At 36.8% G+C, this 18,241-nt stretch overlaps 1 protein-coding gene across 2 annotated transcripts in view; it reads right to left on the bottom strand.

Moving 5' to 3' along the window:
- Positions 1-17,569, bottom strand: part of ATP10D (ATPase phospholipid transporting 10D (putative)) — a 110,050-nt gene extending 92,481 nt beyond the window's left edge. The window contains exon 1 of one of the 2 annotated variants that reach the window (XM_058547002.1): positions 17,507-17,569. The gene's annotated coding sequence lies outside the window, so the exon portion shown is untranslated. Of the gene's footprint in view, positions 1-16,395; positions 16,612-17,506 lie in introns of those variants that run through there. The other variant, XM_058547001.1, reaches the window with a different exon arrangement.
- Between the last annotated feature and the right edge of the window lie 672 nt (positions 17,570-18,241).

Here is an 18,241-nt window from a genome sequence, read left to right as displayed (position 1 = left end):
CATAAACAAACATACAGAGGCTGACAAACTGCAAATAAATTGGAAAAAAATACTTTCAATTTCACTAGTAACCTCAGAAATGCAATTAAAGCACAGTTGGTATTTTTTGCCTTGAATGTAGCAAAGAGTTTCCTTATTCATAATGCTCAATGAAGGCAAGCTTTCATATACTGCTAGGAGAGATAGCCTGCTTTTACTTTTCTGGAATCAAAAGATAATATGTCTTAAAAATGTTCATCCTCTTTAGCCCTAAGTAGAAGACGACCAATTCAGCATCGGAAAGGGCACTAACCCAAATGTCCAGAAAAAGGGAAATTGTTAAATTGTGGTATATCTAAATGAAAATATAATCCAGCTATTCAAAACAATAGCTCAACTTAGTAAAATGAATATTTATGAGCAAGAAAATGCTGAAAGTTTATAAGATTTTAAACTTGATTTAGACCTGTATACAAATATGATCTCAACTAGAATATACATATATAAACTATTTATATATATATAAATTTGAAATAAAATATTTCTTAAAATATTAACACTGGTTATTTTGAGGTGGTATATTAATAGATAATTTTTATTTTTAAGTATCTTTTGTAACTGTTCATTTTTTACCATGAATATATATACTTACTTTATAATTAGAAAACTTCATTTCAATCAAAAACTATTCCAAACTCTAATCTCACAAAACCTATTCAACTTGATTTAATCACAAAGCCCATGCTTATGGTGGAGAAAAGCATACACAGAAGTTAATGCATTGCTTCTACATTTAAGATGCAGGGAAAAGATGCAATCTTTTAAGTTTTTGTTCTGTTTTAAGAACAACCTTATAAAATGCAAGACAAGCATGCTGCCTCAACACTGAAAGAGAATATTCACATCCAAGTAAGTCCACAAGCAACATGTGTGTATATTAACAATAACACTCAATATTATATCAGAAAAAACAAGAAAAACATAATTTAGTATATAAGCTTCATCATAAAGGCAAATATGTGTGTCCCTGCCAAGAAGTCCTGAATGTAATTAAAAATATTACAAAGCCAACTAAAGCATTCAGGTCTCTTTTGGACAAAAGACAATTGTTAAAAATATCTCATAGATACAGCTAGTTAAATTTTAAGAGAGAGCTTACTAAAACGCCCAGACAGTTTTGGGAGACTGTCTTCTTTGTAAAAATTAGGTGTGAAATAGAATTTATATGCTATAATGCAAAATAAAGTTCAGATAATTGTTGGAGTAAAAAATTTTATACTTATGAAGGGCATACACACATAGATATTAAAGTAATCTCAAAATCTCAAAAACAAGTCTGTATATATTTCAAATATCACTTTCATTGCACATTATATTAGAAAATTAAAGTCAGTGGTTGAAAAAAACACTTGTAGTCAGAAGGTTCTCAATTCTTACTCAAGACCTATTTCAAGATTCTTTCTGCTGATTCCTAACATCTTCATAACATGACCAATCTACAATATTCTGAAACGAGCATGTTTAATATTATGTGGGCCTGGTAGGATAAAAAGAGCTGGAAAACAAAATTTCCAGCAATAAATAAAAGACTTAATCTGATGATTAAATCCAAAGTATATTAAAAGAATATAGCCTATGTCATATACAGATGCACTAAGAAAATACTTCTACGCTGGGACTCTAAGTTTATATAGAATTAATTAATTACAACTTTAATGATCACAGTAGGAATCTATATCATTCCCCCCCTCTACAAAGACACTCAGGACTTCTGATAAGAAAACATGATTCCCTAGACCCAAACTCTCTACTAAGAGTCATAAAGATCCATATTTGCTTCCTTTAATCATCCTCCAAAAATATGTCCCCCCTTTTTCCCTTATGAAACACTTACAAAAATGTTCAGTTTAATTATGTTTTGAAAGGGAATCTGTTGCCAGGAAGTAAATCACATAAAACCAGGGAACACAAATCTTTAAGTATTAAACATTGTCTTTTTGGACTGTTTTGCAAATTTCTTGGTCTTAAATTAATGGCTTTGGAGCCAGCTCAGCAATAACACAGAGGAATTTGAAATGGCATACAGGAAAGTTAATGGAATTGTCTTTCCTGGAGGCCTTTTTTTTTTTTTTCTGGTAAGGAAGATTGGCTCTGAGCTAACATCTGTTGCCAATCTTCCTCTTTTTTTTTTGGTGAGGAAGATTGGCTCCGAGCTAACATCTGTGCCCATCTTCCTCTATTTTGTGTGTGGGACACCGCCACAGCATGGCTTGATGAGTGGTGTGTTGGTCTGCGCCTGGGATTCGAACCTGTGAACCCCAGGCTGCTAAAGCAGAGCTCACAAACTTAACCACTATGCCACCAGGCTGGCCCCCTGGAGGCCTTTTAAAGTAGACTAGGCACCTGCCTGCCAAAACCCAATAAATAGGACCTGCTCACTGTGGATCTTACCCTAAGCCGGAGTTAACTACCACATTCAGAATCACCTGGAGATCTTGAGAAAAGACAGATTCCACCCCCTATACACACACACACACACACACACATACACACTCACCTCAGTTTCTGATTCAATAGGTCTGCAGTGGGGCCTGAGAATTTGCATTTCTAACAAGTTCAAGTGATTCTGATGCTCCTGGTCTGGGAACTAGCCTTTGAAACCGTTGACCTACGCAACTCAAATCTGTTCTGCAAAGACTTATTTTTAATTTCTAAATATATTTTCTCCATGAATTTTCATTAAATATTATTTTTATGCAACTATCATGTCTAACCCAATGGTGTATATATTGCTGTTTAAATATATTAGTGAAACTACTTTTTTATACATAAGAAATAGGGCAATTATTTTCAAGATCAGTAACCACAGAAACTTTAAAAATGCAAAAGAAAATAATGAGCTTAAAAGATGATAAGAGAAAAAGATAATAAAAAGAGAAGTAGAGTTATTTTTAGCGAAACTGGAAAGAATTTAGCTGCTGAAAGATGCTATATACTTATAAAACTAAAGGTTAAATCAATAGACTACATCAAAGGTTTTCTAAAGGTCTCTTGCAGATTATTAACCTGAGCTATAAATATGAATCAAATAAACACAAAGACTAAAATTTTAAATCATATTTTTTTTCCTTTAAAGTATATGGCATTACTGGATATATGATGAAGACAGACTGGCATTACTTTAGTTGAACTATGAAAAGGACACTACAGTATAATGGATGAGAGGCTTAATTCATTTCTAAAAACTATTTAAAAATTCACTTCTGGAAGCATTTGAGTGACTTAAAATATGTTATACAGTCAGCTGGCCACATCCAAGGGTTCCACGTCCGCAGAGTCAACCAACTGCGGATCAAAAGGCCTACGATGGCTGCATCTGTACTGACCATGTACACACGTTTTTTTCCTTATCATTATTCCCTAAACAATACAGTATAACAACTTTTTACATAGCATTCACGTTGTATCAGGTATTATAAATAATCTAGAGGTGATTTAAAATATATGGGAGGGAGGAACGTCATCATCATGGTGGCGTGAGAGGATCCCTTTGTCTCTCTCCTTCAATCTACAGTGAGTAAAATATTCATAACCCAACAAGGCTATATTGCCCAACACACCAGACACCAGAGATACACACATCAGTACATATGAAGATTGGAACATACAGAGGAGGCTAAATGGGGCAGAGGCAGTGCCCACGACGCTGGACCCCCAGCCATGGTGGCTGAGCCAGCCACCTCCAGCCCCGGAGAACCTGGTGAGCAGCAGCAGGACCCCCAGCCATAGTGGCTGAGCCAGCCACCTCCAGTCCTGGAGAACCTGGTGGGCAGCACATGCAACTCTAACTCTGGCCAACCAAATGTGGTGGCACCTGCAGCCACGGGGAGTAAAGCAGCAGCAGAGGCAGAGCGCTGTGATCCAGGGACCCCACCCGTGGCTCAGAGCCTAGTAGCAGCAACAGAGACATGTACAGGGCACCAACATCCCAATGGCAGTGGTGCCTGCAACCACAAGATAACAGCAACAGTAGAGGCAGTGTCCTGAGAACCTAGCTCCCTCTCCACCCTCACCCTCCCCCCCACCATGGCAGAGCTTCCAACCCAGGTGATCCCAAATGCAGTGGAGGTGTCAGCCACCCCTGTAACCCTGGTGGCAAAGCCAGTAACTGCGGTGACACTGGCAACAGCAAAGCATCAATGACCTCCAGTGGCACAGGCAGCAACAAAGACAAGAGTACTGGCGACAGCCCAAACAGAGGCAGTGAAGGGTGGAAGGTGCAGATCCTCAAATATTAGTCAGAGGCAGCTTAGGTAAGAGAAACCAAAAACTAGCTCCAGCAATACCTACTGAAAAACAAAAGAAAAGGCAACCAATTTCCAAGGTATCGAAAAGTTTAAATCAAAACAAAGCTATACCTAAATAAGAAAAGTGTTTGCTATGACAAATGCAATGGCAGAGGAATATCTCAGCAGGCATCACAAAGAGCCACAGTAACATGACATCAAAAAAAGAAAATAAAAATATTCCAGAAACCTAACACAAAGTCATGGGAGATTGTGATTTAACTGATAAAGAATTCAAGATAACTGTCGTAAAGAAACTCAATGAGCTACAAGAAAATTCAGAAAGGTAGTTCAATGAGCTCAGGAATGAAATTAATGAACAGAAGGAATACTTTACCAAAGAGATTGAAACTCTAAAAAAGAAAGTCTGGATCTGAAGAACTTAATAAGATGAAGAATGCATTAGAAAGCACTGGGAATAAAGTGGATCATATGTAAGAGAGAATTAGCGAGCTTGAAGATAGAAACCTAGAAGTGATGCAAGTAGAAGAAAAGAAAGAACTAAGACTTTTAAAAAAACATAGAAATTCTATGAGAATTATCCAACTCTATTAGAAAGATCAACATAAGGATAATGTGTATCCCAGAAGGAGAAGAGAGAGAGAAGGGAGCAGAGAGATTATTCAAAGAAATAATAGCTGAGAACTGCTCAAACCTTGGGAAAGAACTAGATATAAAAATCCATGAAGCTAATAGAATATCCAATTATCTCAATGCAAAAAGACCTCCAAGACACATGATAACAACACTGTCAAAAGTCAATGACAAAGAAAGAATATTAAAGGAAGCCAGGGGGAAAAACCCAATGACCTACAAGGGAATCCCCACTAGGCTATCAGCAGATTTCTCAGCAGAAACTCTACAGGCCAAGAGACAGTGGAATGATATAATCAAAATATTGAAAGATAAAAACCATCAGCCAAGAATACTCTATTCAGCAAAGATATCTTTCAGATATAAAGGAGAAATAAAGGCGTTCCTAGACAAAGAAAAGCCGAGTGAGTTCATTGCCACTAGATCTTCCTTACAAGAAATGTTGCAAAAAGCCCTCCTATCTGAAACAAAAAGGCAAAAGTGTACAAAGTTTTGACCAAGGTGATAAATAGAATCAGAAAACTGTAACTCTATATTGGAATAGGTTAGTAAACACTTAATTATAACACAAAGGTTAAAGGGAAAGTAAGCATTAAAAATTACTATAATCACTTCAATTTGGTAACGAACTCACAATACAAAAGGGATAATTTGTGACAACAAAAACATAGAAGGGGAAGAAGAAAAAGACAGAACTCGCGTAGGCAAATGAAGAGAAGATGCTATCAGCAGAAAAAGGACTATCTTATCTATGAGACCTTTTATACAAACCTCATGGTAACTACAAAACAAAAATTCAGAGCAGAGCCATGAAACATAAAAAAAGAGGAAACCGAGAAACACATTACAGAAAACCACACAACTGAAATGGCAGAAAGAAACACAAGGAAAAAGAAACAAAGGAAGTATACGGTAATGAGAAAGCAAAAGATAAAATGGCAGTATTAAGTCTTCATATATCAATAACCACCCTAAGTGTAAATAGATTGAATTCACCAATGAAAAGACACAGAGTGGCTAGATGGATTAAAGATTGAAACCCAAAAATATGCTGCTTCCAGGAGACCCATCTCAGCTCTGAAGACAAACATAGGCTCAGAGTGAAGGAATGGAAGATGATACTCCAAGCAAATGGCAACCAAAAGAAAGTGAGTGTAGCCGTACTTATATCAGACAAAGCAGACTTCAAGATAAAAAAGATAATGAGAGACAAAGAGGGGCAGTATATAATGATAAAAGGGACATTCCACCAAGAGGACATAATACTTATAAATATATATGCACCTAACACAGGAGCACCAAAGTATATAAACCAACTATTAACAGACCTAAAGGGACAAACTGACAGCAACACAATAACAGAAGAGGACCTCAACACTGCACATACATCAATGGATAGATCATCCAGACAGAAAGTCAACAAGGAAATAGTGGCCTTAAGTGAAACACTGGACCAGATGGACTTAATAGATGTATAAAGAACATTTCATCCAAAAACAGCAGAATAACATTCTTCTCAAGTGCACATGGAACATTCACAAAGACAGACCATATGTTGGGAAATAAGGCAAGCCTCAATAAATTTAAGAAGATCAAAATCATATTAAGCATCTTTTCCGACAACAATGCCATAAAACTAGAAATCAACTACAAGAGAAAAGCTGGGAAAGTCACAAATATGTGGAGACTAAACAACGTGCTACTGAACAAGCACTGGATCAATGAAGAGATCAAAGGAGAAATAAAAAAATACCTGGGGACAAATGAAAATGAAAACACAATGTACCAACTCTTATGGGATGCAGCAAAAGTGGTACTAAGAGGGAAATTCAGAGCAATACAGGCCTACCTTAACAAACAAGAAAAATCTCAAATAAACAATCTAACATTATACCTAAAAGAACTAGAAAAAGGAGAAAAAATTAAGCCCAAAGTCAGTAGAAGGAAGAAAATAATAAAAATCAGATTGGAAATAAATGAAATAGAGACTGAAAAGACAATAGAAAAGATCAATGAAACTATCTTTCAAAAGATAAACAAAATTGAGAACATTTAGCTAGACTTACTAATAAAAAAAGAGAAGGTTCAAATAAATAAAATCAGAAATGAAAGGGGAGAAATTACAACGGATACCACAGAAATACAAAGCATTATAAGAAAACACTATGAAAAGCTATGCACCAACAAATTGGATGACCTAGAAGAAATGGATAAATTCTTAGAATCATACAACCTTCCAAAACTGAATCAAGAAGAAACAGAAAATCTGAATAGACCAGTCACTAGTAAGAAGATCGAAGCAGCAATCAAAAACCACCAACAAACAAAAGTCCAGAACTAGATGGCTTCACTGGTGAATTTTACCAAATTTTTTACCAAACATTGAAAGAAGATTTAATACCTATCCTTCTCACACTCTTCCAAAAAAATTGAAGAGGATAGGATGCTTCCTAACTCATTTTATGAGGGACAAGATTACCCCAATACCAAAACCAGACAAGGACACCACATAAAAAAGAAATTAAAGGCCAATAATGCTGATGAACATAAATGCAAAAATCCTCAATGAAATACTAGCAACTCAAAGACAACAATATATTAAAAGGATCATACATCATGATCAAGTGGGATATATTCCAGGGATGCAGGGATGATTCATCTGCAAATCCATCAATGTGATATGCCACATTAACAAGAATAAATATCACATGATCATCTCAGTAGATGCAGAGAAAGCATTTGACAAGATACAGCATCCATTTATGATAAAAATTCTCAATAAAATGGGTACAGAAGGAAACTACCTCAACATAATAAAGGCCATATATGACAAACCCACAGCTAACATCATACTCAACGGTGAAAAACTGAAAGCCATCCCTCTAAGAACAGGACTAAGACAAGGATGCCCACTGTCACCACTCTTCTTCAACATAGTACTGGAAGTCCTAGCCAGAGCAATTAGGCAAGAAAAAGAAATAAAACGGATCCAAATTGGAAAGGAAGAAGTAAACTGTCACTGCAAGCAGATGACATGATTTTATATATAAAAAACCCTAAAGAATCCACCAAAAAACTATTAGAAATAATTGATGAATACAGTAAAGTTGCAGGGTACAAAATCAACATACAAAAATCAGTTGTGTTTCCATACACTAACAACGAGGTAGGAAAAAGAGAAATCAAGAATACAATCCCAGTTAGAATCACAACAAAAATAAAATATCTAGGAATAAATTTAACCAAGGAGGTGAAAGACTTGTACACTGAAAACTAAGAGACACTGTTGAAAGAAATTAAAGAAGACATAAAGAAATGGAAAGATATTCTGTGCTCGTGGATGGGGGGAATTAACATAGTTAAAATGTCTATATTACCTAAAGCGATCCACAGATTCAATGCAATCCCTATGAAAATTCCAACAACATTTTTTCATGGAAATAGAACAAAGAATCCTAAAACTTATATGGAACAACAAAAGACCCCAAATAGCCAAAGCAATCCTGAGAAAAAAAGAACCAAATTGGAGGTATCACACTCCCTGATTTCAAAGTAGACTACAAAGCTATAGTAATCAAAACAGCATGGTACTGGCAGAAAAACAGACACATAGATCAATGGAACAGAATCGAAAGCCCAGAAATAAACCCACACATCTATGGACAGCTAATTTTCGACAAAGGAGACAAGAACATACAATGGATAAAGTCTCTTCAATAAATGGTTTTGGGAAAACTGGACAACCACATGCAAAAGAACAAAAGTGAACCATTATCTTATACCATATACAAAAATTAACTCAAAATGGATTAAAGACTTGAATGTAAGACCTGAAATCATAAAACTCCTAGAGCATCGGCAGCATGCTCTTTGACACTGGTCTTAAAAATATCTTTTTGGGGGGCCAGCCGGTGGCGCAAGTGGTTAAGTGCACACGCTCTGCTGCAGCTGCCCAGGGTTCGCCGGTTTGGATCCCTGGCATGCACCGACGCACCGCTTGTCAAGCCATGCTGTGGCGGTGTCCCATATAAAGCAGAGGAAGATGGGCATGGATGTTAGCCAGGGCCACTCTTCCTTAGCAAAAAAAAGACGAGGATTGGCAGATGTTAGCTCAGGGCCGATCTTCCTCACAAAAAAAAAAAATCTTTTTGGATATATCTCCTTAGGCAAAGGAAACAAAAATAAACAAATGGGACTACATCAAACTAAAACGCTTCTGTACAGCAAAGGAAACCATCAACAAAATGAGAAGACAATCTATTGACTGGGAGAAGATATTTGCAAATCATATATCCGATAAGGGGTTAATATCCAAAATATATAAAGAACTCATACAACTTGACAGCAAAAAAACAAACAACCTGATTAAAAAAATGGGCAGAGAATCTGAAGAGACATTTTTCCAAAGAAGATATTCAGATGTCCAAATGGCAGATGAAAGATGTTCAACATCACTAATTATTAGGGAAATGCAAATCAAAACTCCAATGAGATATCACCTCATGCCAGTCAGAATGGCCATTATTAAAAAGACAAAAAATAACACGTGTTGGACAGGGTGTGGAGAAAAGGGAGCCTTCAGACACTGCTAGTAGGAATGTAAAGTGATGCAGCTACTATGGAAGACAGTATGGAGATGCCTCAAAAATTAAAAATAGAGATACCATATGATCCAGCTATTCCATTTCTGGATATTTATCCAAAGAACACAAAAACACTAATTCAAAAAGATATATGCACCTCTATGTTCATTGCAGCATTATTCACAATAGCCAAGACTTGGAAACAACTTAAATGAATGTGAAAAGAAGGTGTGGTATGTATATATACACAATGGAATACTACTCAGCCATAAAAAAGATAAAACTTTGCCAATTGCCACAGCATGGATGGACCTTGAGGGTATTATGCTAAGTGAAATAAGTCAGATGGAGAAAGACAAATACCATATGATTTAACCCATATAAAGAAGATTAAAAACAACAACAACAAACAAACAAACACACACACAGATATAGAGAACAGATTGGTGGTTACCAGACAGGAAGGGGGTGGGGAGAGAACAAAACGGGTAAAGGGGAACATTTGTAAGGTGACGGATGAAAACTAGACTTTTGGTGGGGAATATGATGTAGTCTATACAGGAGTCGAAATATAATTATGTACACTTGAAATTTATATAATGTTAATAAACCAATGTTACCTCAATATAAATAAATAAATAAGTAAATAAATAAATAAAGTATCCTGGAACCAATCCCCTGTAGATACCAGGGGACAACTGTAAATATTCCATAGAGAAGTATTATTTTAAATAGCTAATAATTACATCAGCATAAAATTTAATCTAATGAAAGCTCAGATTACAAATGTCAATTACTTAAATTGTCTTAATTTACAGGCCTTGGGACCCTTTAAATATATATGTTAAGTATTACTAAGTACAGTAAATACATACCAATAAGGAACAGATGAAAGCTGTAAAAAGCTTTCATTAATTACTCAATGCTACCCACCCTCCAAAACACATCCATTTTGAATAAGTGATAATATGATCAGCTGTTTCAAAACAGCAACAAATACATCTGCATTAACACAAGCTCTAATGAGTTCAAGTGATAATGATGCTCGGTCGGATTCACAGACTGCCACTTATCACAAGCTCTTAGCCTCTGTGAGCCTCAGTTTCCACATCTGTAAAATGGAATTAACATCATCTACCTCACCCAGTTTTATAAGGAGGTTTATTGAATAACACACTGTGCCTATCACACTGAAAGTGCTCAATAACTTCATTCTTTCAGCTAATGTTTGTTGAGCCCCTATCATATGCCAGGCATTGTTATAGACAACAGAGATGAATCAGAGAACAAAAGAGAAAAATCTCTGCTTTCTAGGAGCTTACCTGCTAGGGTTCATTTGTTTTACCTTGTCTTAGGTACAGTGCTGGGTACCTTGAGAATGAATAAAAGTGCCCAGAAGAGGTCAAAATACTCAATTCAACAAAAAATATATCACTAGGGTAATCATGCAGTATATAAATGTAGGGAAATAGCAAGTCCTATGAGAAGGCATGACGTGAGGTTGGAAGACGGAAAGGGAGAAGAGGGTAGGCTTCTCGGAGGAGAGAGCATTTTAAATGAGCCTTGGGAAATGTCTAGAATCTGACAGGAGAGATCTGTATACTTTAGAAAAGGAAATATTATGAATAAAGGTGAGAAGGCTGGAAAACCCTGTGTCCATTTCAGTAACACTGAGTAGTTCAACATGGCTGGAGTTTCAAATACAAATTAAGGAGTAATGGAAAATTAAGATGGAAATCTATGTTAGGACCACATAAGTCCTTACTAAGATCAAGAATTTATACTTAGCTTGAAGGAAATGGGAAATCATTGAAGATATTTGAGAGGGTGTGATATGATATGGACATTTAAAAGATTTCTTTGCAAGAAGTATGCAAGACACATCGGAATGGGGGAGAAAAGGCAAGGAGACTAGACTGGAAACACTGAGTCATGTGCTTCAGAAAACAGTTTACCAATAATCTAACAAGGAGCAGGAAAATTAGGGATTTCTGAAGGCACCTCTGAGTGCACCTCTGTGACAATAGCAACACCAATGGCTGGCAAGGGCTGCAGTGCAACAAGTTGACGTGAGCCACACTCATATTCCCCACTTGGTTCCATCCCTCCTGTCCTCCGCCTGCTGCCAACACTGCATCTTTAATACTACATTCTTCACCCACACATTCCTATCATCACCCCAGCCATCCTGACCATGACTCAAATCAGGCAGGCAAAAAATATGTGACAAATTGGGCACTGAGGACCACCACATCTCCTCTTTTGCACTAGCCTGGCTCAAGTGAAATGTGACCATTTGCGAGAGGAAAGCCAGTTTAGGACTCAGAGTAAGAATTACTTTTCAAAATTCCCTTGCACCATCAAAAGAACTACACCTTTCTCTCAGTCCTTGGTTTAGGAATCTTAAAAATATAATAATGTTTCAGATTCAGGCATTTTTCTAACCTGGCAAGGTAGAAATGTTAATTTGTTGGCCAAACAACAGAAGTGAGTAGAAAGAATCTTTGTGATAAAAATATCTGAGAACATCTTTCTAGGAAAGAAGTTATTGAAGAAGAAAGGATATTATAATGAAAAATTTTTAACTATAACCTTCAATATGTTATTATAGTCTACAAAGGGAACGAGAATGTTTAAAAAGAGTACTAAGTAATTATGAGTACTATACATTGAAGAAAAAGACTTCACAACATTTTTGGATAATTTAAAACTGGTTTTCACCTTCCTTCTCATAATCAAGACATGATTTTTTTAAATTACCTATCTTATATAAAGAGTTGAAATTTTCTAAGTTCATTTTGCTAACAGAAATATAGTTGTACTCATCTTCTTCATTCAGAAAGGCCTTAAATGGAATAAGTAGATTTTAGAAAAATAAATTAAGGAGTATTTAATTAAGGCCTATCAACGTGAGACCCTAGCAGATGTGATCCACAGGAAATGAAGACGGAATAAAGCTCAAATCAGTCCAACACTGCTTATTGTTTCAGAAAACAGCTGGGGTAGAAGAGTGAATGTGACTAGAATAAGTTTTATCTTGTGATTTCTCTTATAATCCAAATGTTCTCACCAACAAAAATAATTCAGAAACAATGACACCTAACACGGAATTACAGACAACGAAACTGTGGAGGCTGTGAAAGGGATAAAGATAATATCATCTATGTGCTTTTTATTCTAGGACAAATTGCTTTACTGGGATAGTGACTTTTTTCTCTGATAACTAAAATATATTCACTGTAGAAATTTTAGAAACTACAGATTAATTCCATGAAAAAAATTAGAAATCATCTATAATCCCACCACCCAAACATAAGTACTATTAACATTTGGTTTATTCTCCACCAATAAATAGTTTCTGTGTATAGACTGGATTTTTTTTCAAAAGTAGGATATTTTGTAACTTACTTTTTTCATTCCTCATATCAAAAACATTTTTCCATATCATTAGTCTTCCTAACAGTCTCACACATTTTGATTTGCTTTCCATGTTTGTTAGGTGATGTGTGAAAATATGATAACTTATTGCTATGCTGAGTATCCTCCGATTATTGGGAGGTTAACATCCCTCTCCCCCCAACTTTAGAAAAGTCCATTTTTTTTTTCTTTTGTGAATTGCCCATTTATGTCCATTTTTCATTGGGGATCATTTTTTATAGGGGTGTTCATCCATCTCGCATTGATTTTATGATATCTTTTGAAAAGGGCATATTGGCATATAAAATATAGAGCTTGGAGGTTGTCTTTTCATTCTGGTTATGCTATTCCTTGGTGATATTTTCCAAAATAGTATTTTTGTGATTATAACAATAATAGTTGCTGTAGAAGATTTGGGGATATCAGGAAAAATATAAAGAAATAAAAAGCTATACTACCACCTAGAAATCCAATTTTTTTCCAGATATGATATGTCAGTGGATATATCCATTGATAGAAACAGGAACTTGTATACCGAACAAGAAGTGCAACAGGTTTGTTCCGTGTTGTTCAAGGTTTCTTACTTTAGAATGATGCCTGATATATCCTAAGAGTTTAAGAAATACTTATTGAGTAAATGATATTTTATATGTATTTATATCAAAATTATATTTTACACATTAAAGATAATATAGTATTAAATCTTGCTTTTTTCACTCAATACATTACAAGGATCTTTCTAAGTTAGGAAATTTTTTCAAAAATATTTTAGAAACTGAATGTTATCAACATTGATATATAGTACATTAATTTACTTAAATATTTTGCTATTGGGGGCTTTATTTTGTTTCTAATTTTTTCCGTATTACAGATAACACTGTAATGAACATATTTATAAATCTTCACATGGAATTCAGATGATTTCTTTAGAATACATTTCTAGACCCAGGATTACTGAGTCAAAGGCTATGAACATTTACATGTTTTAATACATATTCCTATATTATTACTTCAAATAGTTGTAAGAATACACCCTTCATTGAGCAGCATAAAAGAAGATTCCATTAAGGCCACAACTCTCTTACAAAACTAGTACCACTATTACTTCTTACTTTAATAGTGATACTAGTTTCGTGAAAAGTATTTTTTCTATAGCTAAGATGATTTCTGAAATGAAATAAATCCATCTAAGACAACAGGAAGGGAATAATGTTTTCAAGAGAATACATTCACAACAAACCTCTTCTAAGCAAGGAGAGCAGCTCAGTGCTGTAACTATTGATCAGGAATGGTGATAGCATCCAGCACACACCTAAGGGTTCCAAGAGTTGATAGATTCTCCTGCTGTCAAGCACTGACAAGCTATTAAATTTATCTTCACCAATGCACTGGATTTTGAGAATCCCCAAGTAATCCTGCTTGTAGCATTTTCTTTGATTTTCCTTCATTAGAAAGACTACTTCCAACTAGATCAGACAATAAGACATGGAATGAAGGCTTCAATATGCGGACATTTTTTACCACTTAATTTTTAAAATTGATTCTAAGAAGTACATTTGTCTAGGAGATGAGTCATCTCTGTTCTATTATAAATTATAATCAAATTCTGAGAATTTCCTTCATTTGCATATGTGAAAGAATTTCAATCTAACATGAAAAAAGAGGATATGAAATGGAAAATCTCACGCATGTGCCCTCAGCAAAACAAAACTTAAGGACTGAGAGACTAATTTCCCATAAATGCCTGATTTACAGAAATCTGATAATATTAGAATTTTCTTAAATGATAGCAAGTTAGTTAGGGGTTGCTTCATATCAGCCTTGGGAAGTTTTGCTTATGGTTACCAGAGGCATGAACAAGAAATGACACAGGTCAGCTTGGTCTGGAAAAATAAGCGTAATCGAGCTTTATTTGTATGACTGGATTGGTTTGTCTGCTAGAGGAATTTTCAAAGCTGGTCTCCATTTGTTTTTTATTTTAATGCACTTTAACCAAACTCATTCCTCTTTACATTCTCTGCCAATAAATACAGCCCACCCCAAACCCTCAACAGACTCATCTGTAGCTTGCTAAAATTTGTGGGTCCCGAATTACAATTCCTCTGCTATTCCCAAATAAACTCATCTTTTTGACAATTTTGAGCTTGCTTCTGTTTACCTCTTTATTTAAATCAACACTGACACCAAGTAAATGATATCCTATTCAATTTCCATTTAATCACTAAGTAATTGAGAAAGTATTCTGTTCTTGCCATGCAAAGGTCAAACATTCCTGACATCCTGTGTTAGACTTCTTAGATACTCCATATAAAACTTAACAAACGTTAAATTAGAAGTTACAATGTTATTTTTTAAATTCCCTAAAATTTTTAATGTTTTTTCAACATATATAGTATGATCTCATTTTGATAAAAAACTATCTCATTGTAGGTATGTAATATGTATTTATAATGAGAATAGAAGAGTCCAGAAGCAGCAGACATTACCTTTTAGAGTAGATTGAAGTGGGGGCTCATACCAGGGCACAGAATGAGTTTACTCTGTTACCTTGATCATGTGCTACATATTTGCCCCTAATAAACCAACAAAGATTTTTTATGATGGTACTCTTCACAGAAATATGACCTAGCCCAAATTAAAAATAATTATCTCCTCTGGAGTTACTTTCTGATACAGTAACATTTATTGGTGGATAAGGAGCCCCTATTCTTGTGGGTCCATCTTTTAAGGATGATTAGAGTAAAGAAGAAACTTTGGTCTTATTTAGATAACATTCTAAATACTTGAGTTAACATGCACTTATGATTAAGAGTAGTTTAAACACAGGCTTTCTAAAAGCACAGGGTGCTCGACTCTCCAAGCTGGAGGGTTTCACTAACCAACCAGATGTCTCTCTGCTGTACATAGTAAAGTATAACTACATGTTATAATGAAAGATGAAGGATGCCGCAAGCAACAATTAAGTTCGGCCAAGGTAATGTTTGCCAGGAAGAACGGGGGCTTTTTTGTACCGCTCCTTTAAAAACTATTTCTGAGCAAGCTCCAATACACACACCGTTTTTCTTCCTAAGGAATTAATCCCTATCCTCTTCATTACTTTTGAGACAGACCTTTAAACTGCTGATTTCACAATACGAGAAAGGGGTGTGTGTGTGTGTGTGTGTGTGTGTGTGTGTGTGTGTGTGTGCGTGCGCGCGTGCGGGCGCGCGCATAATTTACCTTTTCACAAAACTCAGCAGTAAGAATAGATAAAATAATCTCTCTTTTCAAATCAAGTGAAAATGGCGTGTTTCTCCTTTTTTTTTAAGTTCAACAACAGTCCTGAACTCTAGTTTTAAGGTACTTCATCAAATCTGAACACAATTATTGGGGGAGGGGGAGAGGAAGAGACAGAAGAAATAGAGACAGAGGAAAAGAGCGGGTAGTGAAACAGAAGACAGGGAGACAGTCAAACGGGTTCGCTCGTTCACCCTTACCAATTCCTCCCTCGGCACACATCACAGCATGACGATCGCGAGTCCCAAGGTGCAAGAGAAGAACCAAGCACAGATCCGACGAGTGGAGGCGGCTTACGCTTCTACGCCAGCCATTTGCCTTTACGAGGGGGGAAATCACTTCTCAGGCAGCTCCCAAACTCAGCTGCCAGAGCCCGAGCCAGAGCTGGGGCAGAGCCGGCTACCTCCTCCTCCTTCCTCTCCTCCGCCTGCTCCCTCGCCTCCACCTCCTGCTCCCTCGCCTCCTCCTCCTTCTCCTCCCCCTCCTCTCTCCTCCCGGCTCCCGAGCGGCCCAAGCTTCCGCGAACAGCCAATCGCCGGCAGCCCCGCCTCCTGTGACGTCGGGGGCGGGGGCGGGCCTGGCAGCTGGGGGCTTCCCAGCTCCAGCTGTTGGACAGAGATGCCTGTCTGCCCGGCGCAGACGCCCCGGTGTCCCGGAGCGTTTACAGTCCCACCTCTGCCTTCACGTTACAGTACAGATTGCCTGCTGTTGCGAGAATGAATTTGGTTCATTCTCGTTTTGCTAAAATTCTGTTTAACAGTTCACCCATTTACCTAGACTTGAAATATTCGACAATTATTTTTTGCAGGGAAAAGGGATCAAATCTAAACATTTAATGTTATTATTTTATGACTAGAAAAGAAACTGAAGAAAAAGACCACAAATCTGATTTTTTCTTTTTTCTCACTCCTTGATCCTCTATTCCCTCCCTCGCTCAGTATAATGTGGCTTTGTCCATACACCTGTTATATTAAAATGCAGCTTTTAAAAAATGTTTTACTCCTAAATAAATTCCAACAACCCATCTGCTCTCTCCAAACTGCTGACCAACTAAGTACTTTGAGAAAGGGGAAGGGCATTTGGAGAAAGCAGAACCAACGGGGGCAATAATTCAGATCAAAACCTACTAACCACTGGCTGCCAATTGTTTTATCCTACTGAAACAAAAGTAAAAGAAGAGGCCAAAAACTTCCACAACTCTCCTGTTTTGTACAGCTATCTTCCATTTTCTCTAATGTTTCCCAAATGTGTAGCGAGAGTGAAGAAAACTAAATGATCATACAAATGTTTCACTAATAGTGAAGAACTCACCAAGACAGACACGTGGAGCTGCTCCGGAGACTTGCAAACTCGCCCAGACCAGGCTGGAGAGGCCAAACAAGTTCCCGCACCCACGGAAAAGGTGCCTCTCCCAGACGGCGAGAAACAAGTTCTGGGTGTGGCTTCCTGCGAAGGCTGATTTGGGAAACCTTCTTCTGCTGGCAAGGGCAAATCCCCAGAGTTTAGTCGACTCTGGGAATAAACTCAGCCTAGCAGAACAGACTGTCATTTACATGGCCTCTGAAATTCCTGGCCCTAGTAGCACTTTTTGCAGTCATGTGACTGTCCCTAACATAATTTAAGATGAAACAAATTTCCCACCTCACATCTAACCTTCTTGAGAAGACTTAAATTTTAAGATGGGCCTCCCAGAGTTTCCCCAATCAGCGCTGATGCTGTAATCTCTCATCCTTCGTGGGAGGATGCATACCAGGACAATTCAGGCAGGGAGCTGGTATTTGTGGCCTGTTTGGATTGCTTAAATCAGTGGTTCTAACTAGCTACCCATCAGTCAACTGGGGAGGTTGATGCCAAGGCCCCACCCAAGCCAATTAAACTGGAATCTCTGGAGGTGGGGCTCTGGCAATTTCTTTCTTTCTTTTTTTTTCTGAAGCTCCCCAAGTGATTCTAATCTGTAGCAAGAGTTGAGAATCACTGGCTAAGATTTAAATTATTGCCTTAAAAGAAAATCTACATTATATTTAGGTTAAAAAAAATTCAGTAGCA

The sequence above is a fragment of the Diceros bicornis genome, chromosome 8 (genome assembly GCF_020826845.1).
Source record: "Diceros bicornis minor isolate mBicDic1 chromosome 8, mDicBic1.mat.cur, whole genome shotgun sequence".
Classification (NCBI taxonomy): domain Eukaryota; kingdom Metazoa; phylum Chordata; class Mammalia; order Perissodactyla; family Rhinocerotidae; genus Diceros; species Diceros bicornis.
The sequence above is the reverse complement of the archived record's forward strand: the minus strand, read 5'-3'. Positions and strand labels throughout refer to the sequence as shown.